Here is a 6,564-nt window from a genome sequence, read left to right on the forward strand (position 1 = left end):
GGGCGCTGGAACAGGCTCCACAAGGAAGTGGTCACAGCATCAACCCTGTCTGAGTTCAAGAAGCGTTTCAACAATACTCTCAGACACATGGTGTGACTCTTGGCGTCATCCTGGGCAGGGCCAGGAGTTGGACTCAACAATCCCGATGGTCCCTTCCAGCTCATCATATTCTGTTATTCTATGATTCTATGATCATTTTGTTACATTGTAATTTGTACTTTCACACTTCTGTTTGCCATTACAAATTGTTCTCATGTTTGTAGGTAGGTTGTGAATGGCATTCTTCACTGGGCTATAATATTAGGATAATAATATATTAAAGTGTGAGGATGGCTGGAGTTTCTTCCCAAAACCTTTGAACTGGCAAAAATTGTATATACCCAGAATGCTCTGTGTGTGTGAGTAAAACTTATCTGCAAGAGGGAAAGAGAACAAAAGGTATTAATTGCCTGCTTGGGAATGTTAAACTTTTTGCTTTAGAACATAGATTGCGAGGTGGTTATACTAACTCCCATTCAAATCAATAAATAATATGCAAGGCAATTTCTATTTTGATGTAATTTCTGTTTAGGGACAGACTAGGCACCCTAATTATTCTGGTTTTGATGTAATATAGTGACTTCATTTTACAGTCTGCAGCTCCATGATTTTTTAAGTTAGAAAGACATTGTTATGGATTCAAATGTGATTGGAGGGTCTATTTTTGGTCTCACCGAAGAATATATCTTTGTCCTAAGGCTATGGTCACATATCATGAGTGATTGTCCCTTGTACCAAAAAAACCTCTTAACACATCAGAATTCTGTGAGCACAGATGATCATTTCTGGGTTTTAGTTTAGAGTTCAAAGTTGGGAATGGACAGATTTCTTTATTTTGGTATATGTAATTGCAAGCACTCTCTTTCATTACTAACCTGGACAGTATCATGATCTTATTTTGTCAGTGAGCTTGCCGAAATACTGAACCCAGGCTTAAGTGTGTAGAGATTATATGTGACAGCAATTCACTCGTTTTCTTTTGGGCATTTGAGCACTGCTCAGATTTAGGTTTGCTGCCTTCATTGGTTTCCAGTAGGTGGCATCAATGCCCAATAAAGCTCTATGAAACTTTTCTAGTCGGAGTGGTTTTGTATTTCATTTAAGACAAAATGTTTTTTTTTCACTACCAACCTATACTATTAATTTAAAAAAAGCCCAACCTTTGTACTTAAATTTTAGGTTCTCAGTGTATTTTTATTCCTCTTCCTGCTAGACTCTGACAGTTTTTTGAATAATGAGATTTTTTTAAGAAAACCTTGTAATACATCTGGATTTCTAAAATCGAATCCACCCATTCTCAAATAGTACTCTTACTTTCACTTCTCAATTTCCAGATGTTTCACAGTTACTAAACACTAAATTTAATGGGAAAAGAAAAGCAAACTCTAATTTCTAATTTGAAATTATAGGTATCGAAGGAACAAAATGCATTAGTTCACTAGATTGGCTAGAGTTTTTTGTTATTTCTTATTTAGTCTTTTAATCAATAATATAATCACAATTCTAACCAAAGACCATCATAGGCCTGTTACTAGAGTATAGCTCAGGTGTGTTCTCTTAACACTCCCACTTCCTTCCCCTAACATCTGTGCTGTTAGGTTGCTGGTTCCCCAGCTAATTAGTTGATCATGACCAAACACAACTAAACTTTCCCTTCTTCTTTTTTGAAATGGCTGTCAGTCATTGATTCCCAAAGATGCATACAGAAATGCTGAGCTCCCTCTATCAAATTTGCCCGGAATTCACTAATGCTTTTTAAAAATATTAGGGATTTACTGGCAGATAAGCAATGAAACAGCACAATCTAATTTTTGTCTTTCTGGACAACAAAATTCAAGCTCTCCAGTCTTCGGGGAAAAATTGAAGTATGCAAATATATTTCCCTGAAAAAAAAACCACTTACAAACTGTTATTTTCAGTATTCTGGATTGGACTAATCTGGTCCAGACATGATTCTCAGGAACAGTATCCTGATTAGATTACAAAATTCTGGGAAATGAGAGAAACATATGGCACCATTGATTTAGAAATCTTTTATAAAAGCTAATGCTTCAGCCACCCTAAAAACTTCCTAGCACATTTCAGCCTGAAATGTTATTACAGGAAACATATCCATGTGAACCCGTCGCCTACGTGGAGAAGCTCACCTTAGTTGCAGACTGTATCCCTTTGATAATAGACATATCAGTGATTAACAATTGCCTCTGTGGAGGTCTTAAATCTAAATCTCTGACACTCAGCAATCTCAGAGCAATAACTGGCTGTCTGGAGGTGATGACTTCTGGCTGTTGGATTACATACCTTCTGAGATGATTACAGCTATCAGTGACAAGGATGAAGGCAGGAAGTTAAATGGATGGAGAAGGTATCAGTTTGAAGGAGTGGAAAGAAAAACTGGTGACATGGTGTAAAGCTGGTTGGGGACTGTAAAGGGGAGGCTTGGTTAGGGTCTTAGTGCAGGAGTGTAGGGCATGAAGGTTATGGTTTCCTTATGTGTGGGAAAAGGAACCTATCAGAGACCCATATGCTCTTGAATTTCCCTCTGATGTGAGCATCACTGCTACACAGACAGACTGTAGTGCTTACTGCGGGTTTATAATATACAGAAAAACTTGGAAACATGCATTAGAATTATTTAATCTAGCAAGCTTTCTTTTTATAGCTTTTCTGATTGCTTCATGGTTTGGTGTCTGAAAGTTTTGACGTGCTGATATTTAATCCTTGCAGTTTTCTGTTTTGCTAACAAAGCAGAATAAGCCAAATGATTGTAAAAGCTACTGGTTGCTTTATAAATGCCATTCTAAATTCAACTATTTCAACTGTTCATGAAATAAGAGGAATTTCTTCAAAACTGTGGTAATAGTAGCCCTATCTATTTCTTGTTCAGAATCAAGACTAATGCAGCAAAGATGTCACAGGGGGTTAGATTTGTAGCACAATATGAAGACCTCAAAGAGTGTTATTATGTTCCTGTATGCATATTCTCATATACATACAGCATGCTGTGCAGCTACCTTGTAAGTTATGAGCACTTAAGAAATTTACTACTGTTAAATAATGAAAATCAATCCTCAAGTGTGTGCAAAGTTTTGAGTGCAATTAGGAATAGGGATGACATTGGTCAGAGACAAGCTAAAATAGTGATGGAAAAAGGACAAAAAAACGAACACCAGATTTTGTATTATAAATGTAATGCAGTAGCTAGCAGAAAAGACATAGTAATTCTATCTAGGGCCTTTATGTGACAGTGATTCCATTTGAAAATCAGTCAAATGGGAAAATGTAAAGTGAATATGGTAATGCAGAGTATGATTACATTATTCAGAACAAAAATAGGTAAGAGAGAGAGCGTCACTGAATAATCTGCTGGCTTTTTCTTCTCCCTTTCCACCGACTGGAATGGATTTTGATTTCCATTTTGTATTTATTCTATATTTTATTCTTACGATTTTGTTCAAGAAAAGCAGTAAGAACACTCCTTTCATTGAGAAGCACAGAAACTGTGATCCTGCTGGTAAAAGATTCCAAAGTTCAGCTCCTGCTCACTTGGAGCACTGGCTGATTGATGCCTCTTCAAAGCATCTGTATAATGATGCTAGTCTTCTGGTAGTACAGCAGACTAAACCAATTAAAATTCAGAGGAGCGCTATCTGTCCCACAAGGCGATTTTCTGCTTAAACTGAATTAACAGACTAGATCTACTCCTCCATGTTTTTGAAGATACTGGTAGTAAAATAATAATAATTTGAAAAGAAAAATCTACTTAGTTTGGTACAGGAAAAATTATGAAACTGAAAAATGGATCATTTTAGATTTCTTAAGAATTAGACTTACTGGTCTTCTAAATCATGAGCAACATGATTATATGAATTTTATTGAGATATACTTTACAGCCTTGAAGAACCCCAAGGAACAAGTATAATCAGAGACAGTCTTTTAATCATAGGAATTATTTGAAGTTTAAAATGAGCTGTAATATATGAAAATAAAATCCTAATGTATGGTTACTTGGCAGATCTCTGAACAAAATCCACAAATCAGAAAGATTAAATTTGGAAACTCTCAATGAAATATGGAAACTGTTCTCTGCTGATACTGAAAGTGTAGTTTCCAGTAGGATATGTGGAAGAAGTATGTAGGTTGTTAAAGTAAATATATGTTCAATGCAATTTCTGAATATACCTTACTAGAGTATTGGCATGGAGAAGTCTGTAAGCACAAATGTACGCCACTGAAACCAAGTTCGAGTGTGCTGTTATTGTGCACAAACAGTGGCAGTATCATCTGTGTTAATTCAGAGGCTTGTGTCTAAAAGAAGAATAAAATTAGGGTGATGGCTGTGTTTATATGCTGGAGCTGGCAGAGATAGGACCGATTTCTATCATCAGATGATAAAAAAAAAATTTCTTTTATGTAAAAAGGTTTTCCTTCCTCTGTATCTTGATGTTAACATCAGATATCACCACTTTTCATCCCCAAGGATAGAGGCAGTAAGGCTGGTGTTAATGCCTGAGTAGAGAAAATCAAAAGTGCTCCTAAGTTACACAATCTTAATATAGCCTAAAAGTCTGTGGAGTGTGTTGAGGAGATAAGATAACATAAATAAAACAGTTTTGGTCTCTTTTGTTCTCTCTCTCTCTCAGCTTGCTTATCTGATAAAGTATAGGTCAAAATTCTATAAGGAATTAAAAAAAAAGGAGCTACAACATTCAACTGCTGAGACAGCACATCATACCATTTCTTGAGAATGAGCATATATGATGTGTAGATAGTCTTTACTCTTTATTTTGCATATAAATAAGTATTTGAAACTGATAGAATACTTTCTTAAGTACCTATCATTCAGTAATCATAATTTTGTCAGTGGCTTCTGTCACTGCTTATTCTCATTAGTTGTTGCTCCAGCAGTTTCAAGTGGAGGACATGCCTTAGAGCCTGCAGCAGTGCTTAACACTTCATTTCACAGAGATTAGTTCTCTGTTCTTTGATGTCAGAAGTGTGTGCTTCCCATTAATGGTGTAGGGATGAGTGGCAGTCCTCAGCTTTCCTCCATCCCCCTGAGAAGCTACTTGGCAATCTGTTCAAAATGGTACCAACAGATGCCCTGGTCCCTGGAGCCATCCAGGGCTCCTCCTCAGCAAATGGCCAAGCAGGGAATCTGACAAGATGGCTCAGACCCCGCTTCCCATGTGTAACTTCTACATTGTCTGGTCACTGGTATCACAAGATGGTCTCTGTGTCTCTCCATTCCCTGCACTGAACTCTAGCTACTCCACTACTGGCTGCATCCCCGTAGTGGAAATTCTTCTGCACAGTTTGAGACAGAGTTACTGACATTTCCAAACCTCACAGGTGAAGTGTAAATCCTTCATGTCTCATGATTTTTGCAAGGTAGTTCCTCCTTATTTAACTTCTGTGTTACTTTCTTTGCCTTCAGCTCCTGATTGCTTGGTTCCCTTTTTGGGAAGCATCGAGTGATATGTTGCCGTATTTGTACCTTTTACATTCATCTCTGGCCTCAGTTTTTTACTTATTCTACTGCTCTCAGTCTGTAAGTAGAGGAGTCAAGAAGAAATATTTTTCTTTCCAGTTGCTGCTCTTCTTCTTTTTGGATTAAAAGAAAAAACTAAAAAGCAAACCTAAACCCACAACATAGTTAGCTCAGCATACAACCTACACTTGATCAAGATGATATTTGCAGTGATTGTTGAGCTCAATTTTAATATAATAATATTTAAAATTTACATAGTGCCATACTTTCATAACTGTAGTGGCAGCCCTGGGCATAAACACTTTGTCTTTTCTTTTTTTCTTTCCCTACCTGCATTTAAAAGCTGCTGCCATTCTATTACAGCAGATACCAGCAGGGGCATTTAATAAAGCAACTTTGCAAATGAGTTTGTTCTTGAGCTTTTCAGGAGGGAACTTCTGTGGGTGCAGCATGCTTTTCCTGGTTAGATCACTAGTTTCATGATTCTAATATCTTTACCTTGATGCCAGCAAGATGCTCAGTTATGCGTGCTTCTTTAATGTTTTGGATGGATAAAGTACTGTTTTCTTTGAGTTACAGTTCTTGATTCTGTTATTCCTATATTTATCTTAAACTGATGCCAGATTAAATTTTCTTTCAATTTGAAAACTGAAATGCAGAAGATGAGATAGATTGCCTTTTTTGTTTATTTGTTTGATTTTTGTTGTTTTCGTTACATCATAATGGGAAACCATTAACGAGGATCTTGCTTGCATTCCTGTATTTGATCACACTAAATGAGACTGTTCAAAGTGCATGTTCATGATACCTAGGAGGGAACCATAACAGCTAACACAAATCCAGAATACTTTTCTTTTCCTGTAGGCTAAAAATCAGTGATCATTGAGAGACAAATGTTAGATTTATTTTTTAAGCTAATTTACAGGGCTGTCATTACTGACAGCCACTACAGGTCCAATGCATAAGGTAATACAGTCTTGGTAAAAGAGCCAGTAGCAGAGCTTGTGACACAGAACATTTCTGTCCTTTCATAG

This window comes from Empidonax traillii, unplaced genomic scaffold (genome assembly GCF_003031625.1).
Source record: "Empidonax traillii isolate 1590-97213 ecotype Southwest subspecies unplaced genomic scaffold, ASM303162v1 scaffold1652:size173403, whole genome shotgun sequence".
Lineage (NCBI taxonomy): Eukaryota > Metazoa > Chordata > Aves > Passeriformes > Tyrannidae > Empidonax > Empidonax traillii.